This window comes from Oncorhynchus mykiss, chromosome 8 (assembly GCF_057628025.1).
Source record: "Oncorhynchus mykiss isolate SJ-2025 chromosome 8, ASM5762802v1, whole genome shotgun sequence".
NCBI lineage: Eukaryota > Metazoa > Chordata > Actinopteri > Salmoniformes > Salmonidae > Oncorhynchus > Oncorhynchus mykiss.
Window position 1 is genome coordinate 25,007,320 of NC_143029.1, and position 12,472 is coordinate 25,019,791.

At 42.3% G+C, this 12,472-nt stretch overlaps 1 protein-coding gene across 2 annotated transcripts in view; it reads right to left on the reverse strand.

The window, feature by feature from the left end:
- LOC110529656 (nuclear receptor coactivator 1) overlaps positions 1–12,472 on the reverse strand; it is a 100,440-nt gene that overhangs the window by 82,501 nt on the left and 5,467 nt on the right. For both annotated transcript variants that reach the window (XM_021612060.3, XM_021612063.3), the window contains exon 2: positions 6,357–6,538. The gene's annotated coding sequence lies outside the window, so the exon portion shown is untranslated. The remainder of the gene's footprint in view (positions 1–6,356; positions 6,539–12,472) is intronic.

Consider the following 12,472-nt stretch of genomic DNA (forward strand, 5'->3'; position numbering starts at 1 on the left):
GCAAGACAACGCATCTTCCCCCTCAGGAGGCTGAAAACATTTGTCATTGGCATTTAGATCCTCAAAGTTCTACAGCTGCACCATTGAGAGCATCTTGACTGGCTGCATCACCGCTTGGTATGGCAACTGCTCAGCATCCAGCCGCAAGGTGCTACAGAGGGTAGTGCGTAGGGCCCAGTTAGGGCTGTGGCAGTCATGACATTTTGTCAGCCGGTTATTGTCATGCTAAAGACTGCCGGTCTCACAGTAATTGACCGTTAATTAACATAAATTCGTTTAGCATCTCCAGGCCTCCACACATACAAGCCACTGATGTGAACCTTTGGAACATCTACATTTAAAAATGGCTAATAAATAATTTAATATACACCATCACAATAAACCCATTATTTTAGGCAGGTCTAAAGAATCATTATGTAATGAAGAAAAAGTATTTCAGGAGAACAGTATATGAGTTGGCCTACTGTAGACCGATGTTATCTGGCTATGCTCCCTGCTATATAGGCTCTAGACTTGTTAATTTAGCTGACAAGATATGCTTATAAGTACAGTGTCATTATTTTATATGATTTTACAGTAAGAAAAATATCATTGAACTTACCTGAATGAATTAGAAAGGATATCTTTCCCATTACAGAACGAGTGCACATATGAAGTGGCTATGTTGAGCGTAAAAGTGATCATTTGAAACAGGTCCAATATGCTAGATTTAGAGTTATTTGGCAACTTTAGTTGTGAATGATACAAACCTTAGAATGTCTGAGAAATCAAAACATATATGGGCTGTATGGTGTGACAATAGGCTACTGATGATTCCTTGTCTCAGGCTGCACAGCTGTTCTCTCATCAAGTGATTATTCTCAATTGAATCTAGTCTTTACTAATATGTAAACATTTGTTTAGATTTAGAATGGCCCATTATCAAATGGGCAGGAACAGGGGCAGGAGAAAAAAACACATGTCATCTGTATGCACTCGGATAGCGAACACACACTTTCGGTTTTATACTGGAACATGTGCTTGATATGAGCAGCTGAGCACTTACTCCACTCCACACATCAACCACTGTATGAGGAGCATGCTCTCGCTCCCTGACAGGTGATATTACGCCCAAACTCTGTATGTCATTGGCCCTCCAACCTTGTTCCTGCAGCTACCCAGTGCTAAATTTAGAAAAACAAGTGAAATCCGTTGGGGAACATTGATAGTAACATGTTTTCATAACCAAAACATGTTTCACTAAACGGTTAACAGCCCATCTGTGTGATCGTTAAAGGACTGAAGGAGAGAGAGGAGATGGAAACGCATGGTGGTGAGATATTCCATATAGCTAATGTGTCAGCAAATTAATTATGAAAATATTTTTTTAATCCCTATTCAAAATCAAATACAAATTCACTAATTGTAGGCTATCAATAAACCAACAGCATCGCCTACGGGCTATACATTCTCTCCCAGATTCATGGATATATATTTTGGAGTGTCGCATAAGGTAACCAAGTCCATTATGCATAATACAGTCCACACTCAAAGACGATTACTCTAGCTTGTTTAATTTTGGAGTATAGGCTAAGACCAATTATGTACCAAAGACATCTTAAATTAGTTTTAGTTTGATGTTTTTCTGCCAAGCGTAATATGCGGCAGGCTATGTATTGTATAATGGCACAATCACAATTTTAATTCAGGGTTGTTTTTCTGGGCTTGGGCTCATAAGCCTATGCATAAACTCAAATATGTGTATGGGTGCTTTGAAACCACAACAACCATGCTTTACACTGTTTCAACCTGTTGCTGAACTTCTTTCTTCAAATTGATCAGTCACAGTGAGGTGAGTTTTAAAAGCGTGATTTACGATTGCATTTGCATTGCTGTCAGGGTGGTTGAGGGACAATAGATGAGCCCTGAGTAGCAGGCCATTAGGACCTGATGGGGGGGACAATAAAGCCCTGAGTACCAGGCCATTAGGAACTGATAGAGGGACAATAGAACCCTGAGTACCAGGCCATTAGGACCTGTTGGACAATAAAGCCCTGAGTACCAGGCCATTAGGACCTGATGAAGGAACAATAGAGCCATGAGACAATAAATAGAGCCCTGAATACCAGGCCATTAGGATCTAATGGTCATTAGCAAGTTGGCTACTACCAACGCATGTCCAGAGTGCATAAGAAATTACCGTGACTCAACAGTCACATGGAAATTTACATGACTCATGACTGCCAATGTGGCAGTAATACGGTCACCGCAACAGCCCTAGGTGCATCACTGGGGTCAACCTCCCTGCCTTCCAGAACCTCTATACCAGGTGGTGTCAGAGGAAGGACCTAAGAATTGTCAAAGACTCCAGCCACCCAAGTCATAGACTGTTCTCTCTGCTACCGCACAGCAAACGGTACCGGAGTGCTAAGTCTGGGACCAAAAAGCTCCTGAACAGCTTCCAAGCCATAAGACTGCTAAATAGTTCACCAAATAGCTACCGGAACTATCTGCATTGACCCTTTTATCACAAACTTTTTTTTGACTATGCACACAAACTGGATTCTACCCACACATATTGACACTCCAACACACACACACGCTGCTGCTACTGTCTATTATCTATCCTGTTGCCTAGTCACTTTACCCATACCTATATGTACATATCTACCTCAATTTACTCGTACCCCTGCACCTGGTACCTCGTGTATATATCCAAGCTATCATTGCTCATTGTGTATTTATTCCTTGTGTTTATACACTGAACAATAACATGAAACGCATCATGCAACAGTTCATATAAGGAAATCAGTCCATTGAAATAAATTCATTATGGATTTAACATGACTGGGAATACAGATATTCATCTGTTTGGTCACATAACTTATTCAAAGGGTAGGGGTGTGGATCAGAAAACCAGCCAGTATCTGGTGTGACCATCTGCCTCATGCAGCGTGACATCTCCATCGCAAAGAGTTGATCAGCCTGTGGAATGTTGTCCCACTCCTCTTCAATGGCTGTGAGAAGCTGCTGGATATCGCAGGGAACTGGAACACACTGTTGTACATGTCAATCCAGAGCATCCCAAACAAGCTCAATGGGTGACATGTCTGGTGAGTATGCAGGCCATGGAAGAACTAGGAACATTTTCAGCATCCAGGAATTGTGTACAGATCCTTGCGACATGGGGCAGTGCATTATAGAGGTTGACCGATTAATTGGTATGTACGATTAATTAGGGCCGATTTCAAGTTTTCATAACAATCGGTAATCGGCATTTTTGGATGCCGATTACGGCCAATTATATTGCACTCCACAAAGAGACTGCGTGGCAAGCTGATCACCTGTTATGGGAGTGCAGCAAGGAGCCAAGGTAAGTTGCTAGCTAGCATTAAACTTATCTTATAAAAAACAATCAATCTTAACATAATCACAAGTTAACTACACATGGTTGACGATATTACTAGTTTATCTAGCTTGTCCTGCAATGCAAATAATCAATGTGGTGCCTGTTAATTTATCATCGAATCACAGCCAACTTCACCAAACGGGTGATGATTTAACAAGCACATTCGTGAAAAAAGCACTGTCTTAAAATAATTACACAAGTCTAATTTTTTAAAACCTGCATATTTAATTTAAAAAAAAAATCATGTTAGCAGGCAATATTAACTAGGGAAATTGTGTCACTTCTCTTGCGTTCTGTGCAAGCAGTCTATATGGGTATATGCAGCAGTTTGGGCCGCCTGGCTCGTTGCGAACTGTGTGAAGACCATTTCTTCCTAACAAAGACCGTAATAAATTTGCCAGAATTTTACATAACTATGTCATAACGTTGAAGGTTGTGCAATGTAACAGGAGTATTTAGACTTATGGATGCCACCCGTTAGATAAAATACGGAACGGTTTCGTATTTCACTGAAAGAATAAACTTTTTGTTTTCGAGATGATAGTTTCCGTATTTGACCATATTTAAAAAGGCTCGTATTTCTGCGTGTTATTATATTATAATTAAGCCTATGATTTGATAGAGCAGTCTGACAGAACGGTGGAAGGCAGCAGAAGACTCGTAAGCATTCATTCAAACAACACGTTCCTGTGTTTGCCAGCAGCTCTTCGCAAAGCTTGAAGCACAGCACTGTTTATGACTTCAAGCCTATCAACTCCAGAGATTAGGCTGGCAATACTAAAGTGCCTATAAGACCATCCAATAGTCAAATGTATATGAAATACAAATGGTATAGAGAGAAATAGTCCTATAGTTCCTATAATAACAACAACCTAAAACTTCTTCACTGGGAATATTGATGACTCATGTTAAAAGGAACCACCAGCTTTCATGTTCTGAGCAAGAAACTTAAACATTAGCTTTTTTTACATGGCACATATTGCACTTTTACTTGCTTCTCCAACACTGTTTTTGCATTATTTAAACCAAATTGAACATGTTTCATTATTTATTTGAGATAAAATATTTTTATTTATGTATTATATTACGTTAAAATAAAATTGTTAATTCAGTATTGTTGTAATTGCCATTATTACAAATAAATAAATAAATAAAATATCGTCTTTTTTGGTCCTCCAATAATCAGTATCGACGTTGAAAAATCATAAAAATCGGTCGACCTCTAGTGCATTATCATGCCGAAACATGACGTGATGGCGGTGGATGAATGGCACGACAATGGGCCTCGGGATCTCATCACGGTATCTCTGTGCATTCAAATTGCCATCGATAAAATGTAATTGTGTTCGTTGTAGGTACCTTATGCCTGCCCATACCATAACCCCACCACCACCATGGGGCACTCTGTTCATAAAGGTGCAAACGATCCCGCAGCTGAAGAAGCCAGATGTGGAGGTCCTGGGCTGCCGTGGTTACACATGGTCTGCGGTTGTGAGGCCGGTTGGATGCACTGACAAATTCTCTAAAACCACATTGGAGGCAGCTTATGGTAGAGAAATTAGAATTCAATTGTCTAGCAACAGCTCGTGGACATTCCTGCAGTCAGCATGCCAACTGCACGTTCCCTCAAAACTTGAGACATCTGTGGCATTGGGCTGTGTGACAACTGCACATTTTAGAGTGGCCTTTTATTGTCCCCATCACAAGGTGCATCTGTGTAAAGAGGATGCTGTTCAATCAGCTTTTTGATATGCCACACCTGTCAGGTGGATGGATTATTTTGGCAAAGGAGAAAAGCTCACTAACAGGGATGCATACAAATTTGTGCCCAACATTTTTGAGAAATAAGCTTTTTAAGGAACAATTCTGGGATCTTTTATTTCAGCTCATGAAACATGGGACCAACACTTTACATGTTGCAGTTGTATTATTGTTCAGTATATTTTTTCTATTATTATTACTGTTTTTAATGTATTCTGCATTGTTGGGAAGGGCCTTAAGTAAGCATTGCACTGTTAGCCTACACCTATTCTTTATGCAGCATGTGACAATTAAAATGTTATTGATCGATTGATTTGACCGGTCTGTGTCCCCCTCACTGATCTGATAGGACTGTCCACCAAGGTGTAAACAATATAATAGTGAGTACGTCAGTGTAAAGTCACGTTTCTGCCATATTATTCTATCAACTTTCTGATGATCAGTGACAGAAAAAACAGATCATAGCGATGGCATTTTGAAGTATTGATATTTACTCTTTCAAGGCACTGTAGGGGGGAAGAGTTTGAAGAGGAGGGGGTAGATGAATAAAGTAATTGAGCAATCAATCCAATTTCCTTCTTATATATTTACGAATGAACCTGGCCTATATGGCCCTTTTCTTCACTCATGGATGTGCGCGCCTTTTGGATGCAGAAAGCAGGAAGTTACCAATCGTCAGTGAGCACCACGAAGAAACATTCATAGGTTGTTGTAACCGGAGCCATATATTTGAGTCGTCATACAATACACTTGAAATGTTGTTTTAAACAGTCGCTAAGATTATTTTGGTCGTGATCTTTGCAAAATACCTATTTTGGATGCAGCAGTCGTTAGCTAGAATTCTAACGATCATTGACATAGGCTAATAGCAAAGCTAGTCAAAGAGCCATTTTACTGGTTGAAGTCTTTAAAACATATATATAATACAGTTGATTTGTGATGACAAACATACTAAGCAGGACATTCATATGAGCATTAAAATCTAATTACAATCCAAAAGTAGTGTGAAATGCACTCATTAGCAACCTGTAAATGGAGGCATTTTTTTTGAGAACTCCCGTGTCCAGCAACCAAATTGTGCGCATCGCAAGTTAAGGGGACAGGCAAGGAACCCCACCTATGAAGCAAGAAACATAGACAGCAACCAGGGGATGCACTTGAGGTAAGTACAGTATATATAAAAGGGGAAGACTGGGTCCACACATACTTGATCTAGGGCTCCAGAGGGTGACTCATGGGGGGGCTGCTGTGGCGGTGGTCCTCTGCTCTGAGGGGGGTGGTGGTGTGGCGGGCTGGCAGGCAGGCAGGATCCAGGAAAGGGGGCTACGGCGCCATGGCCTCCCCGTCATGTAACACCATCCCACTTGGGGAGGGGCGAGCGAGCTGGACCTGAAAGAGAAAATTCAGTGTTTACTGGAGGCCAATCTGGGACACCAAAATGTACATTTAAGCTATATCAGTTCATTTTAAACAAGGCAAAAGAGAAGCTATATCAATTTAAACACCATTAGAATGTTGTTCAGACTTATTACAGCTTGTGTCAAAAGATGTTAGGGTCACCTCAATACTATGCAATTAGGCCTACTAAATGACCAAGTAACAACTTAATATAATGTTGTTACTAGAGTAACACAGTGTAACAGTAACTTTATGATAAATATGAGAACTATGGTTTCAAATCGATCTCTAAAGTCGAGTCCTCGCGAGATGGCGCTGTTGAGCAAGATGAAGCATAATTGAGTAAGTGCAGAGGATGGGTCCCGCAAGCACACAAGCCAGTAGATAGCGCATAATGTGGTGGAGCAAGCATAGGATGGGTCCCGCGAACGCAGAGGCAGCAGGGGACGCGCAAATAAAACTTTTAAACTCGAGTTGAAAGTGTGCCTTTGAGCGAGCAGAACATCATTACCGCACGCAAAATATGAATTAGAGAGCAGGGATTTTTGTTTTATTGAGATACTTACTACATGTCAAGACTTTGAAGTTACTGTGCTCACAAATACACAGCATCCCCACATGCATTTCTGCTCACTGGCAAGTCTACTCGCGCTCCGGCGCTCGACGTGGCCAGTCCTGACAACAAACATTGCGCACACCTGCTCCCCATCGTTAAGCACACCTGGACTTCATCACAACCCTGATTACTCTCCCTTCATAAAGACCTCTGTAGCCTCAGTAGTCAGGCAGTATTTGTATTTGTTTTGGTTACGTTCAGTACACTTCTCGTGTTTTGTATTATCTTCATGATTATTATTAAACTCACCTTCTGCACCTGTGTCCTGAATCCCTGCATATACGTTACAGAATACTCCCACTTCAAAAATGGAAGCAGCAAAAGATAAGGACGTCTCCCAGACGGTCGACGAACAAGGACATCTAATCCGCAAACACCATGATCAGCTGGCACAACTATGAATGAGGGCTACAACCATCTGGGAGAGAGGAGAGGAATGGATGGGTTCCTACGAGAGGTTCATGGCTCTGTTCAGGGCGGTCTTCGACCATCCACCGGAGGGCAGACTTGGAGGTGAACGACTACTCCAACTCCGGCAGGGTGCCCAGACCGTTGCGGAGTATGCCCTCACCTTCCGGACTGTGGCAGCCTCCAGCGGATGGAATGAGCCGGCGTTCAGCACCCTATTTCAAAGGGAACTGCACGAGGAGGTCCAGACAGAGTCCCTGGCCGCACTCATCGCAGTGGCTCCCCTCACCCTCTTTTGGACGTCCTGGGGCAGATCCTGAACACATGAAGATAGGGGTTACACACCTCTCCGCCGCAGAGCGGCATGTTTTGTACATCCCAATCCGAAGTCCACTGGGGCAGAGGGACAGCCCCGTGATCATCAGTCTCAGAGTAATATCATCATTTCCCGCCAAACCCTTCCTGATTTCCATTTCACTGGCTGGCTGTCCCTCAGGTGTTGTTTCTACAGTTCTAGTGGACTCTGGTGCTGCGGGGAATTTTATTGACCAGGTCTTCGTGCCTGCAGTGTACCCTCTCTCCTCTCCTTTTCTAGTCCAAGCCCTGGATAAACAACCATTGGGATCCAGCACTATCACAGCACCACTCACCCTCACCATGGGAACCATGCACCAAGAAATCCTTCCCTTCCTCATCATCACTGCTCCTGTACACAAAAGTCATCCTCGGATTTCCGTGGCTCCAAAGTCATGACCACACCTTCTCCTGGTCGAGGATGAAAATCACTGCCTCGGCATCCGGATGTTGGAGGAACTGCTTTCCATTACCTTGTGGTTCCATGTCACTTGAGAGTCCTGTGAGTGTCCTCCAGCCTATCATTCCATCCTCCCATATCACTGGCCCCATGTTTTGGGATGTAGATGTGGACTAGATTAAATCGGAATGGCCGATTTAATTTTTCATAACAATCGAAAATCCGTAATTTTGGACACCGATTTTGCCATTTTTTAAATGTATTTTTGTACAACCTTTATTCAATCATTATTTAAGTAGGCAAGTCAGTTAAGAACACATTCTTATTTTCAATGACGGCCTAGGAATGGTGGGTTAACTGCCTTGTTCAGGGGCAGAACGACAGATTTTTACCTTGTCAGCTCAGGGATTCAATCTTAGAACCTTACGGTTAACTAGTTCAACGCTCTAACCACCTGCCTCACGAGGAGCCCGCCTGTTACGCGAATGCAGTAAGAAGCCAAGGTAAGTTGCTAGCTAGCATTAAATGTAATCATAATCACTAGTGTAATCACACATGGTTGATGATATTACTAGTTTATCCTGCGTTGCATATAATCGATGCAGTGTACATTCGCGAAAAAGGACAATCGTTGCTCCAACGTGTACCTAACCAAACACCAATGCCTTTCTTAAAATCAATACACAGAAGTATATATTTTTAAACCTGCATATTTAGCTAAAGGAAATCCAGGTTAGCCGGCAATATTAACCAGGTGAAATTGTGTCACTTCTCTTGCGTTCATTGCACGCAGTCAGGGTATATGCAACAGTTTGGGCCGCCTTAGGTATTAATGACCTACGGCTCGTATTTCTGTGTGTTATTATGTTATAATTAAGTCTATGATTTGATAGAGCAGTCTGACTGAGCGATGGTAGGCACCAGCAGGCTCATAAGCATTCATTCAAACATTACTTTCGTGCGTTTTGCCAGCAGCTCTGCTGTTTATGACTTCAAGCCTATCAACTCCCGAGATTAGGCTGGTGTAACGATGTGATGTGAAATGGCTAGCTAGTTGTCATGCTGAAAGACCCAGCCACGTTTCATCTTCAATGCCCTTGCTGATGGAAGGAGGTTTTCACTCAAAATCTCACGATACATGGCCCCATTCATTCTTTCCTTTACACGGATCAGTCGTCCTGGTCCCTTTGCAGAAAAACAGCCCCAAAGCATGATGTTTCCACCCCCATGCTTCACAGTAGGCATGGTGTTCTTTGGATGCAACTCAGCATTCTTTGTCCTCCAAACACAACGAGTTGAGTTTTTACCAAAAAGTTATATTTTTGTTTCATCTGACCATATGACATTCTCCCAGTCTTCTTCTGGATCATCCAAATGCTCTCTAGCAAACTTCAGACGGGCCTGGACATGTACTGGCTTAAGCAGGGGGACACGTCTGGCACTGCAGGATTTGAGTCCCTGGCGGCGTAGTGTGTTACTGATGGTAGGCTTTGTTACTTTGGTCCCAGCTCTCTGCAGGTCATTCACTAGGTCCCCCTGTGTGGTTCTGAGATTTTTGCTCACCGTTCTTGTGATCATTTTGACCCCACGGGGTGAGATCTTGCGTGGAGCCCCAGATCGAAGGAGAATATCAGTGGTCTTGTATATCTTCCATTTCCTAATAATTGCTCCCACAGTTGATTTTTTCAAACCAAGCTGCTTACATATTGCAGATTCAGTCTTCCCAGCCTGGTGCAGGTCTACAATTTTCTGGTGTCCTTTGACAGCTCTTTGGTCTTGGCCATAGTGGAGTTTGGAGTGTGACTGTTTGAGGTTGTGGACAGGTGTCTTTTATACTGATAACAAGTTCAAACAGGTGCCATTAATACAGGTAACGAGTGGAGGACTGTGGAGCCTCTTAAAGAAGAAGTTACAAGTCTGTGAAATTACAGGCCTCATCTTTTTAAGTGGGAGAACTTGCACAATTGGTGGCTGACTAAATACTTTTTCCCCCACTGTACATATACATATGAGATGAGTAATGTAGGGTATGTAAACATTATATTAAGTAGCATTGTTTAAAGTGGCTAGTGATATATTTTCCATCAATTCCCATTATTAAAGTGGCTGGAGTTGAGTCAGTGTGTTGGCAGCAGCCACTCAATGTTAGTGGTGGCTGTTTAACAGTCTGATGGCCTTGATAGAAGCTGTTTTTCAGTCTCTCGGTCCCTGCTATAATGCACCTGTACTGACCTCGCCTTCTGGATGATAGCGGGGTGAACAGGCAGTGGCTCAGGTGGTTGTTGTCCTTGATGATCTTTATGGCCTTCCTGTGACATCGGGTGGTGTAGGTGTCCTGGAGGGCAGGTAGTTTGCCCCCGGTGATGCGTTGTGCAGACCTCATTACCCTCTGGAGAGCCTTACGGTTGTGGGCGGAGCAGTTGCCGTACCAGGCGGTGATACAGCCCGACAGGATGCTCTCGATTGTGCATCTGTAGAAGTTTGTGAGTGCTTTTGGTGACAAGCCGAATTTCTTCAGCCTCCTGAGGTTGAAGAGGCGCTACTGCGCCTTCTTCACGACGCTGTCTGTGTGGGTGGACCAATTCAGTTTGTCCGTGATGTGTACGCCGAGGAACTTAAAACTTACTACCCTCTCCACTACTGTCCCATCGATGTGGATAGGGGGGTGCCCTCTCTGCTGTTTCCTGAAGTCCACAATCATCTCCTTTGTTTTGTTGACGTTGAGTGTGAGGTATATAGCAATTAAACACTGGAGTGATAATGGGAATTGATGGGAAATGATGTAAATATATCACTAGCCACTTTAAACAATGCTACCTTATATAATGTTACTTACCCTACATTATTAATCTCATATGCATACGTATATACTGTACTCTATATCATCGACTGTATCCTTATGTAATACATGTATCACTAGCCACTTTAACTATGTCACTTTGTTTACATACTCATCTCATATGTATATACTGTACTCGATACCATCTACTGTATCTTGCCTATGCTGCTCTGTACCATCACTCATTCATATATCCTTATGTACATATTCTTTATCCCCTTACACTGTGTACAAGACAGTAGTTTTGGAATTGTTAGTTAGATTACTTGTTATTACTGCATTGTCGGAACTAGAAGCACAAGCATTTCGCTACACTCGCATTAACATCTGCTAACCATGTGTATGTGACAAATAAAATTTGATTTGGATTTGATATTGTAATTATTTCACCACTATGGCCTATTTATTGCCTTACCTCCCTTACCCTACCTCATTTGCACACACTGTATATAGACTTTCTATTGTATTATTGACTGTATGTTTGTTTATTCCATGTGTAACTCTGTGTTGTTGTTTGTGTGGCACTGCTTTGCTTTACTTTGGCCAGGTCGCAGTTGTAAATGAGAACTTGTTCTCAACCAGCCTACCTGGTTAAATAAAGGTGAAATAAAAAAATAAACCAAAGGATGAATGTGGTGGATAGAATGATGTGTCAGACTGACGCTGCCTGTCATTTTAACTGAATGGCATAATGTCTGAAAAGAGGTTGGGAAGGATACAAGGAAAGAAATGTATCTGTATGTGAACATGGCGGACCATTCACTAAGGACAGCATCATCAATGACACCTCCATAGAGTGAGGAGGGTTTGTTTGTGTGAGAGAGATTATGAACTCGGTTGTCGCCATAAAAAGTCAATGACACTGAGGGGGCTAGCGTGCCAGGGTGAGATAATTCCTTTGTACTGCTTCCAAACCAGTTTTTCCTTGAGATTTATAGCCTGTCCAGTGCACCCAGGCACTTACGGTATTGGCAAAACAATTTGAGTGCTTGAGTAACCACACTTTAGTGACCTGCATTTCTGCTGAAACAAGACAGGTGTAGGGCTCTAGGTGAAATCAAGACCAGGTTAAAGTTACTAATTGGAGGTGAGAAATAGTGGCAAATAATTGATTTTATATTTTCCCTCTCAAAATAGGCTCAACTCGCTTGTTGATGCAAATTATGGCTTCCTTATAATCACCATCAATCCCAAATGATTAAAAATGTATTTCATACACAGAGAGCGCTGTCCAATATGCTTTATTACGAGCTGCTATGACCTCTTTCTTGATTTATAGTCGCTGGACCAAATCCAAAAAGGCATGAC